Raw genomic sequence first — 9518 nt, 5'->3', positions numbered from 1 at the left:
CAAAGAAAGTTAACAAACCTACTCATCAAAATAAAGAAGAAAAACAAAGTCTCAGTAAAAACAAAACCTACAAAAACAAAAGAAATGAAAAAAAATCCACAACCAAAAGGAACTCAGCACACAGTAGACTAAAAGGAACAAAACTGGAGGACATTATGCTGAGTGAAATAAGTCAATCACAAAAGGACAAATATTGTATGAGACTTCTACTGTATAACTCATGTAAAAGTTTACACACAAAAAGAAACAATCTTTGTTGGTTACGAAGGATGGGAGGAGTGGGATGGAACTAAATAGGTAAGTGGTAACTTTGGTGAAGGGTAAGACAGTACATATTACTGGGGAAGCCAGCACAACTTAAATACAAGGAAAGGTCACGGAAGCTCCACAGACACTTCCAAACTCACTGAGGGACTGAATTGCTGGGCTGTGGAGACCATGGTCTCGGGGAACATCTAGCTTGACTGGCATAACACAGTTTATAAAGACAATCTTCTACATTCTACCTTGGTGAGTAGCATCTGGGGTCTTAAAAGCCTGTGAGCAACCATCTAAGATACTCCACTGGTGTCACCCCTTCGGGAGCAAGGGAGAATGAAGAGAACAAGATACAAGGAAAAGATTAGTCCAAAGGACTAATGGATCACAGCTACCATGGCCTCCACCAGCCTGAGTCCAGTACAGCTAGATGATGCCCAGCTACCACCACTGACTACACAATAGAGGATCACAATAGAGGATCCTGGAAAGAGCTGGAAAAGGATGTAGAACAGAATTCTAACTCTCACAAAAAGACCAGACTTACTGGCCTGACAGACTGGAGAAACCCCAAGAGTACGGCCCCTGGACACCCTTTTAGCTCAGTGGTGAAGCCCCTCCCGAAGTTCACCATTCAGCTGGGGATTCAACAGCCTCATAAAACAAAATAGGACTAATGAGGCACAGCAGTCCAGGGACAAGGACTAGAAGGCAGGAGGGGACAGGAAAGCTGGTGATACAGAACCCAAGGTTGAGAATGGACAGTGTTGACATGTCATGGGGTTGTTAACCATTGTCATAGGGCAATATATGTACTAACTGTTCAATGAGAAACTATTTGTTCTGCAAACCTTCATCTAAGGTAGAAAAAAAAAAAAAATTATCATCTATGTGAGATCAAACTGACAACAGCAACCCAAAAGTTTTGATGGGAAGCCTAGGGGACAGTGATTTGAAGATAATGGTGATGGAATAATTTGGGAAAACACAGTGAGAATAACAGCACAACTGGGAGAATGTAATCGATATCACTGAACTGTTCATGTAGAAACTTTCAAAATGGTGTAACTTTGGCTATGTATATTTTCACCAAAAAAAAAACGTCCTCAAGGTCGAGAAGGGACAGTGTTGACATGTCGCAGGATTGTTAACCAATGTCATAAAACAATATGTGTACTAACTGTTTAATGAGAAACTATTTGTTCTGTAAACCTTCATCTGAAGTACAAACAAAAAAAAAAGATACTACAGATTCATAGTTTTCTTGGTTTGATGGCTTACAGTCATAGTTTCATGGAACAATCCAGTAAAACGGTCTAATACTGTCATTAAGTATCTACAGTTTTTCAATTCCCATTCTTTCCTTAGTGCACTGCAATCTCATTTCTATCCACATTACTAAAATAAAACATTTTCTGTCAAGCTCACTAATGATCTTGCCAAATCCAAAAGGCACTTGTCAGTCCTAAATTCTACTTTTTCATCTTTCATGAAATATTCTTCTGTTGGCTTCTAAGACAACTGTCATGGATTCAATTATGTCCCCCCGAAATATCTGTCAACTTGGCTATCCTTGATTCCTACTACTGTGTGACTGTCTACCATTTTGTCATCTGATGTGACTTTCCTATGTGTTGTAAATCCTACCTGTATGATGTTGACAAGATGGGATCAGCAGCAGTTATGCTGATGAGACTGGATCTACAAGATTTGATTGTGTCTTAAACCAACCTCTTTTGAGATATAAAAGACAGAAGTGAGCAGAGTGACAGGGGAACCTCATACCACCATGAAACAAGAGCCAGGAGAATAGCACATCATTTGGACCCGGTACTGAGAAGCTCCTTGACTGGGGAAGGAAGACTGATGACAAGGACCTTCCCCCGGAGCCAACAGAGACAGAAAGCCTTCCTCTGGAGCTGGCACCCTAAATTTGGACTTCTATCCTCCTAGACTGTGAGAGAATAAATTTCTCTATGTTAAAGCCATCCACTTGTCGTATTTCTGTTATAGTAGCACTACATAACTAAGACAATACTTCATTCTGGTTTTTCTGACATTTAAGGCAGCTCTTTCTCAGTCTCAATTACTACCTCCTCTTCTACTATCTGTTTTAAAAGTTTCAGTCTTGTTACATACAATGAGGTAACAGAATCCATTTCCATACTGAATGATCATCAAGCTAAATCTTTTAGCCTAGATCTCTCTCCTGAGCTACAACTGCCAATTAACATTTCTTTTTGGCTATCCCATAGTTCCCCCAATTCTACATGGCCCACCTAACCCCCCCCCCCGCCACTTAAATTCCCTAAACAGAATTATGACAGGACTTTCTAACCAATCACACAAGTTAGAAATACATCATGCCATACTTTCCTCTCATTCCCTACATTCAAATTAAGTGTTCAAATCCTAGAGTCTATTTTAAATCTGTTAATTCCACTCCTACTTCCACTGTTAACTCTGTTCAGCCCTGATGATTTCTTTAATGGATCGCTGAAAGAACCTTTCCACCAATTCTGCTGTATAGAGACTTAGTTTCAATCCATATTCCCTTTGTTTTTACTGGGACAGACACTCTGGATACGGACTTGCCTTCGCTGCACGCAATGCTTCTACCAAAACTACCATCCATGGACTTACAGAATGCCTTATTCACCGTCAGGGTATTCCACACAGCATCGCCTTGATTCAAGGGACTCACTTCCCAGCAAATGAAGTGTGGCAATGGGTTCATGCTCATGGAATTCACTGTTCTCACCACATTACCCATCAGCCTGAGGCAGATGTCTTGACAGAACAATGGAAGGGCCTTCTAAAGACACAATTATGGTGCCAGCCAGGTAGCAATACCTTGCAGGGTTGGGGCAATGTTCTCCAGGAGAACAGCATCCAATATATGGTGCTGTTTCTCCCACAGCCAGAATTCATAGGTCTAGGAATCAAGGGTGGAAATGAGAGTAGCACCACTCACTATTACCTCTAGTGACCCAGTTGCAAAATTTTTGCTTCCTGTCCCAGCGACCCTATGCTCTGGGGGTCTAAAAGTCTTAGTTTCAAAGGGAGGCATGCTCCCACCAGGAGACACACCACTGATTCCACTGAATTGAAGTTACGAAGGCCACCTGGCTACTTTGGGGTCCTCATGCCTCTGGAACAACAGGAAAAGATGGGAGTTACCATATTGGCTGGTGTGATTGATTCTGATTACCCAGGGGAAATCAGACTGATATTACATAATGGAGGTAAAGAAGAGTATGTCTGTGATACAGGAGATCCTTGAGGACATCTCTTAGTACTACCATGCCCTGTGACTAAAATCAATGGAAAACTACAGCAACCCAATTCTGACGTTACTAATGGCCCAAACCGTTCAGGAATGAAGGTTTGGGTCACTCCACCAAACCAAGAACCACGACCAGATGAGGTGCTTGCTGAGGGCTAAGGGAATACGGAATGGGCAGTAGAAGAAGGCAGTTCTAAATACCAGCTACGACCATGTGACCAGTTGCAGAAATGAGGACTGTAACTGTTTTTAGTATCTCTTCCTTGTTTTGTTATACATGCATGTGTGCATACCTATATACACACACACGCACATACACGTACATATTATATACACACATATATATGGAGCCCTGGTGGCACAGTGGTTAAGAGCTATGGCTGCTAACCAAAAGGCTGGAAGTTCAAATCCACCAGCTGCTCTTTGGAACCCTAGGGGGCAGTTCTACTCCATCCTACAGTCTTTTTGAGTTGGAACTGGCAACAGCAATGTGTTGTTTGGTGAGAGAGAGAGAGACAGAGAAAGAGAAACAGAGAGAGAGACAGACAGACAGAGAGACAGAGAGAGAGAGAGACAGACAGACAGAGAGAACACACATCTTTGTTTTTTTCCCCTCCCTTATTCCACTACTTATTACAAAATATAAGATCTAAATGGGGCAAGTATGTTTTTGGCTGTACGCATGCTAGTTGTATCCTGCTGGGCACAAGTATGACTTTATAATTATTGGTGGAGCAGTGGTTAAAAGCTCGGCTGCTGTCCAAAAGGTCAGCAGTTCAAATCCACCAGCTGCTCCTTGGAAACACTATGGGGCAGTTCTACTCTGTCCTATAGGGTCGCTGTGAGTCAAAATCAACTCGACAGCAACAGGTTTGGTTTTCTTTGTTTTTATTTAGAGATTATGTATGGTTTAAGATGTTTACAGGTGCCAAGTTCACAAGGGGCGGACTGTGATGGTTAAGGTTAAGTGTTAACTTGGGTAGGCCATGATTCTCAGTGGTTTCATTGATATTATGTAATCCTCCTCCATTCTGTAATCTGATGTGAGCAGCCAATTAGTTGAAAGTGGAGTTTCGGTTTAGCCTGCATGCAATATATACAGATGTTTTGGCAAAGCTTGCCTTCTCTTGATTCTGCACCCAATCCGTCATCCTTTGATCTCTGGTTCTTGGGATTTGAGCCAGCAGTCTGCCGTCTGACCTGCAGATTTTGGGTTCGCCAGCTCCCGCAGCCCCGTGAGCCAATGGCCTGCCGATTTTGGGTTTTTCAGCCCCTGCAACTATATGAGTCAAGAGAAGCCTCCAGCCTGACGCCTGACCCACGAATTTGGGACTTTCCAGCCTCCACAACTGCATGAGCCATTTCCCTGAAATAAATCTCTACATACATTTACTGTATTTTTACACAAATATAACATGTGCCTTCTACATTTGTTTGCCAACTGTGCCCTCCCCCCATGAGATATTTTTCTAAGTGTGCCATGCTAAGTTTTTTTTTACAGCAACGTGTAAAAGAAATTATCATAGCAGCGCTTATGAAAATACTGCGCAGGGGTAGGGCATGGTTGGCAAACAAATGTAGAAGGCATGTTATTTGCATAAAAATACGGTGTGCGTGTGTATATACGTGTATGTAGACAGACAGACATACACACTTCACTGGTTTCACACCTCTAGAGAACCTGGCCTAAGACAGGATCACTAAAAAGAAAATTCTATTCATTCTGATGTCTAAATCCATCATTAGCTCTCTGTTGCCTTCAGGAAAAAACCGACCCCTTAACATGTCGTAAAAGAATCCTGATGATTTTGACCCCAAAACATCTAGCACCAGCTTAATCATGACTCATATTTATTCTGTCGTATCGAACAATATACAATTGCTTAAACATGATATGTTCCCTCAAAGTCTGTAATGCCTTTCCCTAAATCTGCAACACCAGGCTTAACTCAGCTGAGGTGTTACTTCTCCAGTAAATTTCCCTTACCATCTCCTAGGGATTAGGTACTTCTTTCCTATAATACCTCAAATATCTCAAGGTTCTTATCACATTGTATCAACATTTCCTTTACTTTACCATCAATGAACTGTCCAAGGACAGATATTACCTCTCTCATTTCTATATTCTAAGTGCTTAGAACAGTGCCTGGCATATAGAAGACTCAAGTTCCTTAAAGGATGCATAAACTCAGTTTTTATTATAACTTAAACTATATTTATGGAAAAATTTTAATTCCTTTGCATTAATTTGAAATGAAAAAAGATACATTTTTTGTTCCTAACAAAGGGTAAAACCCTGTTTTTTATATAATCTTCAGTGTACTTTTATATTATAAGCAAATGGCTTACCCGAGAGAATTCATTAACCCTGGTTTTCTCTGGGAAATATTATTTGAAGCAAGGATTCTTGAACAAAATTAAAAGGCTAGAAGAATTAGGGAGCAAAATTTGACTTGGTAATTATGCTATCTCCCCCCAGTTCTTTTCAATATTCTACTGGGAAAATATCCATTGTTAAAATATTCTAGTACAAAATAGTGAAGGCCTGGGCACAAAATAATCATAAATCTTCCTAATACAGAATTTCACTTATCAACTACAATTACTTCAGTTTAAATCTTGTATAAAACCAAACCAAACCAATTGCTGTCGAGTCAATTCCAACTCACAGAGATCCTACAGGACAGAGAACTGCCCCATAGGGTTTTCAAGGCTGCGATCTTTACAGAAGCAGACTGTCACCTCTTTCTCCCATGGAGCAGCTGGTGGGTTCAAACACTTAACCACTGAGCCACCAGGGCTTCCTGTAAATCTTGTATAGCATTTATAAATAACGTTTTATTTAAAAAATTTAAAATTGATAATACTTAATGACTGCTTACTGCATTACTAATTACATGTATTAGTTCATGTAATCTCATAAAAATCCTGTGGAACTGGTACTACTATCATCCAGTCCTCATGTTCTTTTTGTGAAAGATGAGAAAAATTGAGCTTAAAGGGGGTGAGGTAATCTGCCCAAGCTGCACTACTAGGAAGTGATAAAAGCTGTGAGTTAAACTAAAAGTCCCCTACTGCCAAAGCCTAAACTTAACCACAGTGCTAAACTTACTGCCTCTAGCTGCATCTCTTCAGAAAGAACTAAGGAGAATTAGACCCTTGAAAAAAGCTTTCAAATTTATCTACACAAGAACCTTAGAAATAAATTTATGTATTAATAAATAAATAATCCAGGCTGAATCTGACTAATTCCTGGTTCAGAGCCTCTTTTAACCCTGTACCTACCATTCTACTAAACTCATTAGATATCAACAAGCACATTATTTCACTGCAATTTTTCCTCAAAAACTTCCAGGAGATTACATATCTAATTCAAAACAAACCACACATAATGCTTCATAAAGTAGGACAAACAAATGGGTTTTAAAATATAAAATACATAAAAAGGAAATATTGGTTGGTCCACCACCCAACTGTCTTTCCAATAAATAACACTGTACTCTCTCATAGGAATCATCGGTCAATCATGATCTACTATCCTGAAGTCTTAATCTACAGATTTTCAAAGCACTGGTGAGTGACTAGTGTGTTCTCAATGGAATGGGGGAACACCCAACAGCCACCACACTTTATGAATATAACAGTTAACACCTTGCTGTCACTTGAAATGACAATCAGAAAAACAAAGAGATTAAAAAAAAACAGTGCTCTCATATTTGATCACAAGGTAACATTTTGGAATCTGTAACTGAAAATCACCAGTAAAACTACAAATGAAACTATGAATTTGGCACAAAAATTTTTAGATCCTTGGTAAGACCAAATAAAATAGTACAATGCTACTCTTCTTCCCTTTATTTATATGCCTTCACCTAAAGGAAATAATCAGAAAACGGCTTCCCCTTCACGTACCATTCCTACTCCCCAAAACAAATGCCCTGAAAAGTAGGAATTAAATGTCAACAGTGGTTAGCAAACTTCTCTGTACAGAGCCAGAGACTAAATATTTAGGCTTTGCAGGCCATACTGTCTCTATCACAACTACTAAAATCTGCATTTCTGTGCAAAGACAATCACGGACAGTATGTAAATGAATGAGCATGGCTGTTTCAATGAAACTTTATTTACAGAAACAGGTGTCAGGCTAGATTTCAATTATCCCTGGCTTAGAGACTATTTCAACCCTGTACCTACCATTTTACTAGACGAATGAGATACCAAAAAACACATTATTTCACTGCATTTTTCCTCAAAAACTACCAGATTATATATCTAATTCACATCAAAACACACACAGTACTTCATAAATGCTTACCACCCCTATCATTTTTAAAGAAAGAACTCTTACAAGGTACTTTACTAACCTAAAAAATTAAGAAGTTATATATATTTTTTAATCTCAGTGTAACGACATCATCTTATAATCAACAAAATGAAGTACAAATACAATGTATAGCTTCTTCCTCATTATTTCTATGTCTGACTGCCTTTGAAAGAATTCTTTCAAACATTAGAAATGTCAAGTTTACTTTAGGTTTTGAGAGCTGAATATAAATATTAGTATAATAAAACTGAAATGGCTAAATGCAATTTTTAATTAGTATTCAAGAACAAATAACTACTGTAGGTATATCAAGCACTTCAGCAAATACAGAGCTGCCTGTTCTCATTCTGAAAATAATCTCTCAGAAGTTTAGAAAATTTCACTTTTACTTTGTTTCACAGAGAACATCAAAGATAAAAGAAAAGGTGAAAAGGGAGAGGAGAAAACAGATATAGAAAATAATCTGCAAATGCCTGAGGTAGATCAGAACCAGGGGAAAAGAGATGCATGAAAACGTTCTTTCCCATATCCTGCTGTTTTACAGATGATTAGATGTATGGGTAGATGAGGATAAGTAGTAGGCATAAATAGTTCTAAGTTTACAAGCATATTCATTAAAAAGTGGAATCTGTAATTGTCATGACTGTGTAAAATCCCCAAGACAGAGATGGGAATTTCCATTTTAACTTCCATTTCCTGTTTTCTTATTTCAAAGGAAATTAAGGACCTTGTGAATAAATAAGAAGCCTGGTGGCACAGTGGTTAAAGCGCTCAGTAGCTAACTGAAAAGTTGGTGGTATGAAACACCAACCGTTCTGCAGGAGAAAGATGTGGCTGTTTGCTCCTGGAAAGATTACAGCCTTGGAAACCCTCTGGGGTAGTTCCACTCTGTTTTATAGGGTAGCTATGAGGTGGAATCAACTCGATGGCAGTGGATTTCATTTTTTTGGGTTCGTGAATAAATGCATACCTTCAGCCCATAAGTCAGTAACAAATACAACCATAATACCGTTAGTGTAGTAGTGTTTTTAGTGTAGTAATGATAGTGTAGTGGATGTAATACTTAGGGCATCTGAAAATAAACTGAATTATTTTCAAAAGTAACTTTTTCACTTAAAATAAAGCTGAATAAATTCTGCTTTTCACCACTCAACAGTAAAAAAAAAAAAAAACCCAACAACAAATAAGTAAACGCAAATTGCTCCTTTCAACACAACATCAGGTCTTTTAAAAAATGAGGTGTCAGGGATAAAAGGTAATAAAGAATGGTAGAAATGCTAAGAATTCTTCTATCATTTTACAGGATAACTAGCAAGTGGTTTTGTACAGATAATATATAAAAAGGTACGTTTAATAATATGCTGTAATTTAAGAAACTTCTGAAATACCCTTGGTTTTAGAATTAAAATTATTGTAAGACATTTTATAAAACACAAAGCTGCGCATTTGATATAATTCTGGGAATTAAACTTCTCCATGGTGTAGGACCAGGATATAACTGTGACCGTGCTACAACATGTCTTTAGCAACTTTCCAAACTTGGATAAAGTCCAAATTTAAGTAAAATCTTCCATTATAATAAGTTAAACTACCTGAAAAAAAAAGTTTTATTTCAAGTTCAACCATAAGCAATATTTGTTCAATTCCATA

General features: G+C 38.5%; 1 protein-coding gene across 8 annotated transcripts in view; it reads right to left on the bottom strand.

Annotated features, from left to right (window-relative positions):
• Positions 1-9518, bottom strand: part of PHIP (pleckstrin homology domain interacting protein) — a 146893-nt gene that overhangs the window by 114520 nt on the left and 22855 nt on the right. The gene's annotated exons all lie outside the window — the stretch shown is intronic.

This window comes from Trichechus manatus, unplaced genomic scaffold (genome assembly GCF_000243295.1).
Source record: "Trichechus manatus latirostris isolate Lorelei unplaced genomic scaffold, TriManLat1.0 scaffold00154, whole genome shotgun sequence".
NCBI lineage: Eukaryota > Metazoa > Chordata > Mammalia > Sirenia > Trichechidae > Trichechus > Trichechus manatus.
The sequence above is the reverse complement of the archived record's forward strand: the minus strand, read 5'-3'. Positions and strand labels throughout refer to the sequence as shown.